Source organism: Vicia villosa, linkage group LG1, assembly GCF_029867415.1.
Source record: "Vicia villosa cultivar HV-30 ecotype Madison, WI linkage group LG1, Vvil1.0, whole genome shotgun sequence".
Classification (NCBI taxonomy): Eukaryota; Viridiplantae; Streptophyta; class Magnoliopsida; order Fabales; family Fabaceae; genus Vicia; species Vicia villosa.
Window position 1 is genome coordinate 128,631,314 of NC_081180.1, and position 14,853 is coordinate 128,646,166.

The window sequence follows — 14,853 nt, forward strand, 5'->3', positions numbered from 1 at the left end:
ATCATCATTATCAAAGGATATGTATGATCTTTTTTCTTCTCTCTGGAATTTATTGAACTTTCTTTGATTTTGGTTTCTTCTCTGGTTTTTAGGGCATTTTGGTCTTATGTGCCATTTCTCTCTGAATTGATGACATGTAGGAATAGAAGAGCAATTTTTTCACTTTGCTTTTGTTTTTCGTGCTTCAGGAGTTCTTTGAATTCATGAAACATGAATTCCATATTTTCATTACTTTTACTTTAACACTCTTTATCTTCTAACTTCATGTAATTGATGCTTGTGGCTTTTAGTTTGATATTATTATTCTTTTTATTTTTCATCTCCATTGTTATTAGAAAGCATTTTTAGTTCCATATCGTGTTCTTGCAATTTACCTAAAAGAGTGTGCATCTATAGTTGCTAAATCCTTATATTAAATAATCACAATGAATTTGGGTTGCCAACTACGGGTTAGGCATCTTATAATTTTCACAACTAGTTTCTCATTTGAAAATGTTTTTCTCAAAGTTCTCATATGGCGCACGATATGAGTAAATTCTGTTTGCATTTGATTAATGCTCTTTTTAGGTTTAATTCTAAAGAGTTAATACTCATGGGTTAATGTGCCTAACCTTGGCCTATTTACATCATTAGTTCCTTAATGGGTAATTTAAAGGATGTCTCACATTTCTTTTGCAGTCTCGTAGTCAGAAACTCGCAAAAACTCATCAAGATCGAGTGTGGTAGTGATAACAACTTTCACTTTCAAACTGAGCTACACAATTTTTTTCCATCTCTATTCCAATCCTTTTTAGGTTTGTTTTCTACAAAACCATTAACTTGTTTTGTAGGAATAAACAAATCTTCCTTCACAACTTTCCAAATACCATGATCCATCACTTTTATGAAAAATTTCATTTTCTCTTTCCACAAACTATATTGTTCTCCATTAAAAATGGGGGTTTGTTTAGTGAATAACTTGAAGTCATTTTTCCTCTTAAGGAAATTAGTATTTAACACGAGTTAGTATCTGATGCCACTTGCTGGACAAGTGACATCAAGCACAAGAGGGAGGGTGAATTATGGTATTTAAAGTTCGTGATTACTTTTATATTTTTCTCTATTAAGATCGTGTTAATAGTTTATTAAGAGAATGGCAACGAAAATAAAACAAACAATAAATAGCATACAATAAAAAGAGTAAGGGTTATAGAGGTTGTACCAAAGAGTTATCCAGGTTTGGTCGAATGTTGGCCTAGTACTGTCTTCAAGACAGTAACTGCATTTTAGGTTTTGACTATAAACTTTTAAATTTTTACGGGTTATGCCGACAAACCTTAATACAAGCTGATCTTGAGATTTTTACAAGCTTATCCCCAACCAAATATAGTTCTTACCACATGCAAAGCTAACGAACCTTCTTAGAGATTTTCATACTAATCTCAATAACGAAAGCCTAACTTTTTCCGACAAAGCTCAATAAACCAAGAACAAAGATTTTATGACTAGTTTATCTCAAGAACCAAACCCAATCTTCTCAAGAGAATCACATTCTCAAGAATAAACTAAAACAACACTACCACTTACAAAATCTTCCTCACAAGCAAAGTTTCAATCAAAAGCATTATGATAGCTTTAAGTGAAAAAATGTTTATAGAGAAAGAAAGAGAGAAAATAGAGAGATAAACCCCATAGAAAAGAAAAAGCTTTGGAAAATGGCGTGAAATGAAGAGGATGCAACCTCCTTTATATAGGATTTGGAAAAATCATAAAAGGAAATAATCCATGGACTGGATTGATAACCTAATCGATTGACATATTGCTCCAATCATTGGCCAAGTCATTTTTAATAAATTATTATGCCCAAATAGGAAAGATTGAATATAAAGACATTGCAATAAATTAATGTTTTGTCCTGAGTACTTAGTTAATCGATTATCACTTCTCCAATTGATTAGTTTAGTTCTCCAATTAATTGGTTGACTCAGAAAAGTTTTGCCATTGGTTAGTTTAAAATTGTTTGGAAAAGATTTGGACAGCTTCTTAGTGTCTTGGCTTGGCTTAAAAAAATTCAAGATAAAAAAAATTGGAAAATATATTTTAAGGTTTATGGTGTTAGTTTCATTAGTACCTCTAAGTTACTTTCTTGCTTTCATAAGACTCAGGTCACTCAGATAGACCGACAGACATGACCTAGCGAATTTTCACACTTTATCTAAGGCTTTAAGATTTTTCGCTAGATTTCTTATGATCATATAAGCACTTTAATCTTGAGTCTCCTTTTGTTGATGAGGCGTGAGAAATTTCTCTGGTTAGATCACCATCGTCAAGTCTGAAAGTTATTGCCACAAAATTTAATCATCGTAGTCATCATCAAAACTTCAAATGAATCTTCTGCGAGATTTTCAGCTTTATTTCTGCAAGCACATAGATCCTCATAAACAACAATCTTTTAGTACTTTTATGAAGGGTTGTTGACTATGTATCAAACCATTATGGTTGATGTTAGTGGAGGAGCACTTGTTGAAAAAACTCCTGCAGATGCAAGAAAATTAATAAAAAACATGTTCATTAACTCCCAATAATTTACAACCTAAAGTAATTCAGTGGTAATGGCAAGGGGAGACAATTAGACACAAGTCATTGGCCATAATAATTTGGAGAGCAAATTTGATGAACTAACAACCTTAAAAAAATTATGATGATAAGTCAAACACAAACAATAAGAATTGAGGTATTTGCACAACAACCTACAAATGTATGTTCAACTGTGCAAGACGGTGGATTATTAATACTTTTTGTTCTTATGTAAGCAATATCTACAATGATAGATATCATCTTAACTATTACTTTTACTAGCAAAGTGATTGTTCTTACATGATTAATGAGATCTACTTAAGGATGAATTGTTTGAAAGAACTTAAGTTCAAATTCTAAGGAGCACAATTTATTATGATACTTTTTTCTTGGGAGTCAAATGGTTAACACAAAAACATATATTGTAAAATAAAATTATTTTAATTTTGTTATAAGAAAATTTTAGGTGAGTTGGACTTGGAGGCTCACCAGGGTGGTCAGGACATGCTTCAATGCTCAAAGAGCGTTTACAAATTTACCTATAGATTACATACCAATGATGTCATCACATCGGCAGCGGGAATGAACATACTATCTCTAGGTGTGTGTCAACCCCTTACCAACTAAACCAACATTCTTAGGAAAAAAAAGATTTTAACTTTGTTTTGAGTGTTTACTCTCGCAATGGTGAACCCTATAGCCAATTTCAATGATTTGTTCGCGAGGTTTTTACTTGCCACCCCCACACTTAAACTCGACACCTCCTTTATAGTAATGCTTTTACCTTAATACCCTTCATGAATTTTACGTTTTTAAAAAAATAGCGTGTTTTTCAAATTTTTAGAAACTTCCGAGATTTTACAGGATTTCTGGGGAATTATATGAGCATTTACTATATTTTTTGGGGCTCTATGAATTTTTTAATGGATTTTTAAAAAATAGATGTAAAAAACATATTTTTTACACCTACTTTAAAAAACAAGTGTGAAATCATAAACTTTTCCATAAATATATGAATTTATACTGAATTTTTAAAAAAACTCGTGTAAAATCATACTTTTGATATCGAATTTTTCACATATCTGACATAAAATCATAGTTTTATGGGAAAAAAAGATTTTTTATTGCTTTTTCAAATATGCCAGAATTCTACAAAAACATGTTGGAATTTTTTTCCGAAAAATCCAATAGTGTTTACGCTTTTTTGTATATCGAATACGAACTATCGAATTTTTTAAAAATCTGAAAAATTAAAAACATACTGATTTTATTAAAAATTTTGATAGTATGAAATTCGTTTTTTCATAGGCTTACTCGATATGAACTATCGTATTTTCAAAAATTTGGTAAAAGTATCAGATTTTAAAAAAATCCAGTAAAAATGCATACTAAATTTTTTAAAAAGTGGTAAAAATTAAAAAATTTGCTATGTAACATTTAGAATAACTATCGGATTTTTTTAGATATACTATCCAATTTATTAAATTTTACTATTTTTTTAGAGTAAATTTTTTTAGAGTAAATTTTCTTGACCAAATATTATTTTGAAATGAAATAAATAATGAGAATAACATTTTGATTTATATAAAAAAAATACTGGAGTGCTAGATATGCGTGTAGGGTGACAGATAAAAATCTATTCGTTCTCTTGAGAGGTTGCAATCAAGGCCTACATGTGGTTTTCTTCTTCCCCTAATTGAATTAGCACTAACGGTAGTAGATTTCACTACCCATCATTTCTTTCAATTTCTTCTTCAAGATGCCGCACTTATCATTCTTCGTTCCCATGATTGGATTGTTGGATTTTCTCACACCTTTTGGGAGGCTAATTTATCCGCGTGCTTTCTACACTCACTACTCCCATTTCTCCTTAACTGATGTGCGTGGAGTGTTTGTCCTCTTCATTGGATGTTTAATCAAGAGCAGTGAATGAGACACTTACCCATGAACATTCCTCCTTAATGTGCACAATTAACACGTCCACTTATATTGGATCATATTCTTCATAATCACTTGATACTTTTATGCAGTCAAGTTTACGGTGATGTGAATTAGGAAGATCCTAAAATTTTATATTGGTTGGAGATAGAGCACTGAAAGAGTATATATAGAGGGACACTCTTCCTCTTATCAATCGGTTCTGTAAGGATGAGATATCTCAAACTCTAATATGATATCAAAATCTATCGATCGGACCATTAATATGTATATATATTTTTTTGGTTGCTTCTCTCTAGTATTGAATCTTCTCCACATTTTCCCATCATTTCAAAATTTTAAGTACTACATAAATTGTATTTTATAACAAAAATATAAATTATATGTGTTAGAGACTTGGTATATTCCATGTAAAAAATGGTGAAATTAAATTAATATATTTAAAATTAAGAGATAGACGTTATTAGAAAATGATCAAAGCAAAAAATGTTATAAAGACATTTTGGTTTTCTCTCACATATATTAAAAAAGAGAGGCATGTGACTTTTGCATTCTTACAATTTTGGATGTAGGTCTTCTTAAAATAATATTTATATATTAGTGTGTCTAACCGTATAACTTTAAGTTTTCCCTCTTTCAAAATAAGATATGAGAAAAAGGGATATGCACTGACAGTGTAAAATATCTTTATAATGTAAACCAATCACAACCATATATTTAATTAAAACATAATTTTAATTTAAAAAAACTAATATGACATGGCAAGTGTAAGCATTTTGATTGGATGTATGTGTAAAGTTTGTTTACACTGTACTACCTTTAAACTCATAAGATATTATATAATATTAGAATAGTAATGAAATGTATTCAATACTTTCTTATATGATTAGTTGAGTGAAAGTTTCATAACTAACTTCTACTCGGCACATTTTAGCGTGGTTAAATATAAATCAAATTATAAATTATATTATATTAAAAAATAAAAAATATTTTTTTTCAAAATTATATTATATTTATAATAAAAATCGGCCAAATATAAGAGATTAAAAAATATAAAAGTGAAAGAGAAACTTGTGAGATTGTGACATATTTTAAAGGCTAGATTGATCGATCAGTCAAACCGAAAATTGGAAGGATCGTCGGTCTATTAAATCAGTAAATGCCAACCTGAATCGACCAAAATCAAAAATGACTAATCGACGATTTTGAAAAATTGACATATTAAATGATTTTTTCCTTTAACAAAACGATGCTGTTTGATATTTTTTAAAGAATAAAATTAAAATATAAGTAAGTTTTGACCAAAACTTATTTGAAACAACTATCCCTCTTTAGAATTAAATTTATTAAACACTTCAATTATTTTCTTATTTAGTTTATATTACAATTAAACTTATTCAAAATTTATTTTGATTTGTATTTTATACTATTTTATTGTGTGTGATAATTATGTTTAAAATTTGAATTAAAAAAATATATTTGTAAAATAATGTTATTTTGGAATTTGATAGGTGTCGTGATTTTTTTTAGAGATCGAATCATCTGATTTGACTGATTTAATAATTATACAATTTTGTTAAAGAGATTGATTTATTCAATTGAGTTATTCAGTTTATTCAATTGAATTGTCCAATTTTAACAAATAAACCTATGACATACCCTCATCAAATTGACGACCGGTCTGATTTTTAAAATATTTTTTTAAAAATGTAATATATATATATATATATATATATATATATATATATATATATATATATATATATATATACATACATATATATACACGGAGTTCAAACTCATACAGTGTAATAATCAAGTAATAATATAATCAAAGTCATACAAAGTATGTTTTGAATCTCCATAGAGTTCATCAATGGAGTTCTCTTTAGTTTCCTCTTTTATTAAGGTATCAATCGTCTAAGGGACCGTTCTTCCGCTCAAATTCTCGCACTTTCACTACATATCATCTATATTCATCTGCAATTCTCTTATTGGAAACAATCAACAAAAGCTTCAGAGAAGCTTCCATGGAAAATTAGAAGATTAAAGTTCAAGAAACACAATATGCGTTCAAAATTTCTCAAACAATGGCATAAACAATGGTGCAACACTCGAGCAACACGTTTGCACTAAAATTCTCGATCAAATTACAGGAAAACAATTTCCTCCTCTAGAACCAGCAAGTAGTAGGAGTGATTTTATCACACAAACTGCAAAAGATCGTGGAGAATCCACATATCTCGTCGATGTTCAAAACAAAAAGTAAAAGGCTTTCAAACCTTGTATCTAAAGATTACGAATCATGTATCGTTCAAGATTGGGCACTATTCACATTGTTGTTATCCACCATTTCAAAAGTAGTGCTTCCTAAAGCTTTCTCATGCAGGCATGCGTATGAGGTGTGGGACAAAGTTCACAAACATTTCCATTCGCAAATGAAGGCACGAGTTCACCAACTCAGAGCTGAGTTGAAAACTATCAAGAAAGGTAACAAACTGATCTCTTAATACGTTCTTCGCATAAGGGTAATAGCAAATTCATTGCTTGCAATTGGAGATCCCATCTCTAAAAAGGATCAAGTGGATTCCATACTTCAAGGGTTACCAGCTGAGTATAGTCCATTCATCATGAGGTTGACATATATCATCATGACATCTATGAGGTTGAAGCTTTGCTATATGTTCAAGAAGCACAAATGAAAAAGTACAAAGAGAAGCTGACAACACCTAATGCTATAGCTAACCTAACAGACACAGGTTCACATCAAGCCCTAGGAAGGTATGCTTGAAATGTATGAATGTCACAACCTCAGAGGTGAAGAGGTCGTGGTGCAAGGGGAAGGGGTCGAGAAAGATAACAAAAATACACACAAGGAAACATGCCCACTTGCCAACCATGCAATAAGTATGTGTAACACCCCAATTCTACCTCGCAATATTAAGCGTAAATCAGAGTGCATTTAAAAATCTTCATCAAACAATGAGATGTCACAATTCAACTTAAAATAAACAGACATTCTTTATTGCATTTAATAATGATACATAGCATTCGGAAACATAACTTCATCTACAATTCCAACTTAAACATTTAAACATCTTTCAATTCAACTTAAAATAATTGTCAACATAGAATACAACAATTAAACAATAACGATTAATCCCCCCCGAGTGCTACGTATCAGAGCAATGGACACCAACTCGACTTGCCATAAAACAACATAAAGACTTCACATAAATAACCTCAAACATCCACGGCTAATCTCGAGTACCTGCCCATTTCCCATGGTAGGGGAAATATCAGCAAAAGGGTGAGATATCTTACAATATAAAGGAATGCATGATAAATAATATAGGAGATATAGATCTTACATAATTTCACCACTTCGCATCACATAGCATCTTACAACAATTTTCGTCGCAAAACAACTTATCAATATAATACAACTTTCAAAACGTCAACAATGTCATTAATCAATTAAGACAACATATTCAAATTCACAATTAAAATTCCAACACATCACGACAAACATTTCATCATCAGATCACAACAAACATCTCGTCATCTCGACAACACAAACACAATTCAAATGCAATTCAAATGCGACTCGACTTATGCAAATGCATGTGGTACCATTTGGAGTAAAACTCCCATCTCAATCATTGCCATTGGGCCATAGTCGTTGCCATCTTTCAGGCTAATAGTCGTTGCCATCTTTCAGGCTAATAGACACTTATGCAATGAATGCGACACAATGACACACATCCACGAAACACACATTCACCATGTACGACAACATCGTCTAAATCACCATTGAACATTATTAATATAATGTCGAACTTCAACAACAACAACAAAATCATCATCATTCATAAGAATGCATCACTTCACAATCACGTCGCTATGTTGCACACATCATACAACAATACTTCACTTCACAATACGTCACAAATACAACTTATCAACATTGACCATAGGGTCTACAACAACAACGAAAAATTCATCATGTTACGGCAATAACAACAATTCCACGTATTACAACAATTAGCATATAATCATTCACACTCATAAGGAATATCATATCACATATCACGCCAATAATATTATTATCAATCAACACCAATTCACATATTACATAAATATGATTCAAGTAACATGTTATCACTCACATATAAATCATATTCATAATATTCACCAATTCAACATCTCATTATACATGTAGTAAACAATTTCCAATACATTTGAGCACATCCTCATCAATTCATTATGGGATACAATATTAATAAATTACAACATACCATATCAGCACATGTTATTCACATTTCATCAAGCCATAACACCTATTCACATACATACATGTTATTAAAACAACCTCATCATAATTAAGTCATCAAGTAATCATTCCCCACAAGAACATTCGATTAGCACATATTCATTCACACACATCATGAATATTACACCACATAACATGCCATCACAATGTTATTCACAAATTATCAAGTCATAACGCACATATACATAATTACATGTTAATCACATCATAATTAATTCATCACGTGCTAACCATTTCACGTATATCATATAGATAATTTCATTAGCTTCCCAATGCTTCGAACGACGCATAAAATAGAGTTTCGGATTAAAAGTTAAGACAGTTCAAAGTTTGGAAAATCACTACAACACGGAAGGGCTTTAAAAGCGCTTTTTTTGGCCTTTGACAGCGCTTTAAAGCGCTGCCAAAGCCAGCGCTGGCATAGGCTACGAAAGCGCTTCTAAAAGCGCTCTGGTAGACCCCCCTATGAGAGCGCTTTTTCCAGAAAAAGCGCTCTGGTAGACCCCCCTATAAGAGCGCTTTTTCTGGAAAAAGCGCTCTTATAGGGGGGTCTACCAGAGCGTTTTTTCTGGAAAAAGCGCTCTGGTAGCCCCCCTACTAGAGCGCTTTTACAAAAGCGCTTTGGTAGGTTGCTTTTTTTTTTTCTTTTTTTTTATCTTTGGCAGCGCTTTTTGTAACAAAGCGCTTTAGTAGGAAGACCTTTAAGAGCGCTTTTTAAAAGCGCTGTCGTTGCTAAATGAGATATTTTAAAGTGCAGCCTATAGTTTCAGCCTCCCAGATCGACCTGTAATATTTTCGACCTGTAATATTTTCAACCTGTAATATATTTTCAACCTGTAATATTTTCGACCAGTAATATATTTTCGACGATATATTTTCAACCATAGGTAGGACTATATATATACTAATATAATACCATTATAATATCCAAAATTATATATATACATCATTATGTCAATCAAACTAAATCTCTAACATCAACAATATTATACTTCAAATATTAATTGGCAACAATATGAACAAAGTTAGTAACCATATATTCTGGAGTACTATAATATTCTCTTCAAATCGACACAAATCCTACTACATGAATAGCTGATGAATATAAAATTGACACAATTCCTCTTTGATTTCTTCCAACTTAAGTTTCGGGTAAGAAGCAGCACGGAATTCGTCAAAGTACTACAGAATAAAAACATAATATGAATGATTTAGTTAAATGTAATAAATTATAAGAAGTTATCTAATTAAGTTATAAATCCATACCGTGATTGGAATCTCTAATTGATTCATTTGAAGGATTTCTTTCATAAACCTCAAAACAAAGTATCCGCAGTCTGAACTGTTCCACTGTATCGGACACTACATAGAAAACAAATAAGAATTTATAGTTGTCTTGTTTTATCAAGTAGCATAAATATTATAAGCAAAATTGTGAAAAATAATGTACGTACCTGCACTTTGATCCAAGTAATGTTGTTTGATTTAGTCCGGGATACCTGTGCGTCTCGTTGACTTCGGAACACTTGTATTGATCTAACAAAAATATAAAAGCATATATTTAGATCAATCTCACAAATAATTAAATATATAAATATACAAGAATATTTAGAACGATCCCACTTACAAATCAATAATTTCCTTCATAGCCGGATAATTGCTCCACTCACCATCTACCGAATTCAGAAAATATACAACTTCTCTTATCGGGTTGATAGCAAGCAACAACCAGTGTGCTCTATAAATTAAAACAATAGGTTATATAAAAATTTTGCTAAGCAAAAGAAACAAAGATTAAATGAACCAAGAATGAGAAACTAACCCTACTGGTCAGGTATTATACGCCCAAAGAATCAGACTTTCTGTATTGCCGGATGACATGAATCTATCGACTAAGCGCTGTCTAACTGATTCCGGTTCCGAATCAATTGTCATTCTGCTGCAATGGGCGGAAGACACGAAACGGAATCTGTTTGACAATGCAGTCCCGCGCAACACTCTGTCATGCAACAACCTTAAATAAAAACATTATAAACATATTAGCGGATGAGTGAAAAACATAATAAACATAATGTGTAAATAAATTGTTCGACTAATTAAATAATATATCGGATGATCAGTGAATATTACCGGATGTACGAGTGCATATTAGCGACGCCTAGTTGTTCTTGTGTAAAAATCTCTTCCAAGTCATCTATTGCAATATGTGAAATGAATTCAACACCAAAGATACCTTCCTCCATATTGATTTGACGGAGAGCACCTTCCTTCAAATCAGACATATCAACAAGTGTTCCGAGCGTCGTCCGATATCGAGGAAAAAAAGCACCACCTTTTTTTGCCGCTTGCTTCGGAGGACCCTTAGGCGGTACGCTACGAACGACCTGTGTCACTTGTTGTGACTCCCGAGCAGATGCCTAAAAATCAAATAACGATCGATAAAATATAAAATCATGGAGTTTTACATTCAAATTATATATTAACACCTTAAATGTACCTCTTTTAGTGATGCAACAGACTCCTCCTCCTGTAAAATCCCTTTGCCCTTAATTGCGGGTTTTGTAGGAGCAGTCTAAAATTAAAATGTAAAAAATAATTAACGTAACGGTGCAAAATTGACATTAATTCGAAAACTAAATGATTCATAATGGTTTTGAATATACCTCATCACCAATGATAATGAGCTCCGAGGGCCATGCAACAAATGACCCTATTGCATCTCGCAGCAATGTCGTCTCTGAGACCATGTCAGGTACCGGTAGCACCGCATCATGATCTAATACAACATCCACCGATACTTTCAGGTGTCCATCCGGGAGCGGTCTATGGTGAAGTAAATCTCCCACAGTGTTGTGCACTTTTCCCTTGCCAACTAGGCGATAAGACGGTGACGATAAGTATAGTTGGCAAGAAGAAATGCCCTAAACCAATAGTAAATATAAAGTCATTATCGTTAATAAAATAGAACAATTTGTAAGGAAAAGAAATTTATAATTACCTCGGGAAGTTTTCTTTGACAGTTGTAACTAGCTTTATCACTAGTTTCTTTCACCGATGCAGTATTGCACTTTTCTCTCATATATATATCTTTATCTCTTTGCAATTCAGAGACTTGTGCTTGCAATTCCGCCAATTTTTGCAACACTTCTTCATTTGAAGGATTTCTTCTCCTAGGATGGTTGTAAAAAGAGGTTGGAGTCACACCATGACCCTTACCCCTCACCCGACCGGGATACTCAGGAGCATCTAGTGCTCTACTAAGTATGCTCCTATCATCCTGGTCCTTACCGGTGGACACCGATTGCGACAATGTCTCCTGTAATTCATTTACATTTCAATAATTATTAGTGGAGATAAAAAATCATTTATATATTAAAAAACATTTGATTTAATTAAAGACACAGTATTATACTTACACATTCAGCATAAACTCTCTGAACATCGGGATCGACATCTCGATTCTTGCCCACACGAGCTTCCTTCCACAACACATGTTCAGGAAGTGAAGTTTCCTCACTTTTAGACTCCTCTAACTATGCATTGACACAAATGATAAAATCGTCAAATAAAACACATTTAGACAATTAATTAAAATGCATTTCTATTTACTTACAAGTTTATCCTCTAAGCGTGCATATCCCATACGCCCTTTTTTGTATGGATACACGGGTTTGGATGCTCTCGCACTATTCGTGGCACTCCTTTTCCGAAAATCTTCATCTCTTTGATTTACAAACTCAGCCCAATCTTTTTCATCAATGAAGATCTCATACTTTTTTGGCCGTCCCGGTGCCTCTTCAAGAAAGTTTCCATCTTTATCCTTAAGATAGGTGTTTGTCAAAAAAGCTTTCCACCCTCTATATCTTTTGCCGGCCAAACTAAGTATGTATCGTCTACGATCATCTGGTATCTCAAAAGTCCTCTGCAAAAAAACATACGCATAGTGTGTTAGTATAAGTAATTTAAACAATTTATCGTCAAGATAATAACAACAATTAACCATATATGATATATACCTGAAGCTCGTCCCAAATCGCTTTTTTTTCCGCATCCAACTCTTCGCTTTTCAGATTCCATTTAGCTATGGAGACCGGAATATGCATACGAACAAGTGTACCAATATAGCTTGTCAACTTTGCAGAATTTGGACCAATTGCTTGTTTATCAGAATTCCAATCCAAATGGTATACTAATCCTTGGTCTCTATGTCGAATGATTCCCTTCATAATGGTGATGCCTCGTGCAACTTATTTTGCTTCAGTATCAGGTGGAGCATTTGTATCCGTGGCATCTCTTTCTTGAGCATCTCTTTCTTGTGAGTTTTCAGGTGGAGCATCTCTATCCGGAGCCATTGAACCTGTATCAAACAAACTAAAGCACATTAGTACACTATTAATAAGCTAACAATCTATACAAGTCAAATGGAAGTCAAACCATGCATGTACAAGTAAATCGGAAACGAAATCGGTACAAATCAAAATAAGCGTCAAAAAAGAAAGTTGTCGGAATTGAACGAAATTTACATGGCTATGGTAAAACGTCCCCACGGACTCAAAAATAAAGTCGGTTTTCCTAAATTCAGACCCTAAGCCCGACTTTTGATTATGGGAAGAAGCAAAACCGATAAAAAACAGTCCCAAAATGTAAAGATAAGTGCATGAGCAGCTCCGGAATAGTCAAAATAGTATAGTTACATGTAAAGAAGTCAACAAACGGATACATGGTTCAAAAGTTATGTACAAAACGAGAATATGCACCAAAATTGAATAAGTACTATACTATTGAATAAAACAATCGGTACAAATTGAATAAAGCAAATTTGTCGGAATATGTATACTATTACCTTTATCACTAACGTCTCTTTCTTTTCTTGGTAGGATTGTGTTCTACGCGTCTCTTAACAACGCGGACGGTTGGATTGATCCAAATACCCTCATTATGATCATTTCTAGTACACGATTCATTCTCATTTTGATCGTTTCTTGTACAAGATTCAATGCCAACACCAATATCACCTTGATCTTCAATGTTTTCATCAACTATTTTGTTAGATAAAAGCACTATAGACTATTTCGTACTTGTCGGATCTTTAACATAGAACACTTGTTTAGCTTGAGAGGCTAGAATGAAAGGCTCATCTTTGTACCCTACCCTATTGAGATCCACTTGCAAAAATCCTGACTTATCCATTTGTATGCCACTATTATTTTCAACCCACTTGCAACCAAATACAGGAATCTGAAACTTCGCGTAATCAAACACCAAAATGCGCTCGATAACCCCAAAATATGACAAATTTGCAAATTTCGGATTTAAGTCATTCGCACTTGATATGTGCATTGCTTCAGCTACCAAGGTAACACCACTATTTTGCATAGTACTTTTATCATCCTGTTCTTTGGTATAAAATGTGTATCCATTAATTGCGTATGCGCTATAAGAAAGCACAATTACACTTGGACCATAGGCTAAACATCTCAACCTTTCTGTTACTGAAGCAGGATCTGAACGATACTTTGAATAAATATGATCCCTAAACCACGGTATGAAACTTCGATTGTGCTCTCGTACTATCCAGTTCTCATTTCTATTTGGATTTAAATCTCGGAGAACAACCTTGTGCATTTCAACATACGGCTCAACCTCAATCTCATTGTGCAGAACATACAAGTGCGCTTGATCCCGTTCGACCATTGATACTGTCACAACTTTATTTCCAATTAGCCTTTTTCCTTCTTTTTTTTCGACAATATGAGATTTGGGGAGTCCAATTGATTGAACATTTGACAGATATTCAGTACAAAACTCAACCGCTTCTTCAACAACGTATCGTTCGGCAATACAACCCTCCGGTCGACTTCTGTTTTTCACGTACCCTTTTAATATTTTCATATAACGTTCAGCAGGGTGCATCCATCTCATATAAGCTGGTCCGCATAATTGTGTCTCTTTCACAAGATGAACGACTAGATGAACCATTATGTCAAAAAACGAGGGAGGAAAATACATTTCAAGATCACATAAAG

At 33.0% G+C, this 14,853-nt stretch overlaps 1 long non-coding RNA gene across 1 annotated transcript; it reads right to left on the reverse strand.

Moving 5' to 3' along the window:
• Positions 1-9,804: 9,804 nt before the first annotated feature.
• LOC131616683 (uncharacterized) lies at positions 9,805-10,154 on the reverse strand. Its single transcript, XR_009288175.1, has 2 exons — positions 10,094-10,154; positions 9,805-10,009 (listed from the first exon to the last, which is right to left on the reverse strand). It is a non-coding gene; the product is annotated as an uncharacterized LOC131616683 (long non-coding RNA).
• Positions 10,155-14,853: the final 4,699 nt, after the last annotated feature.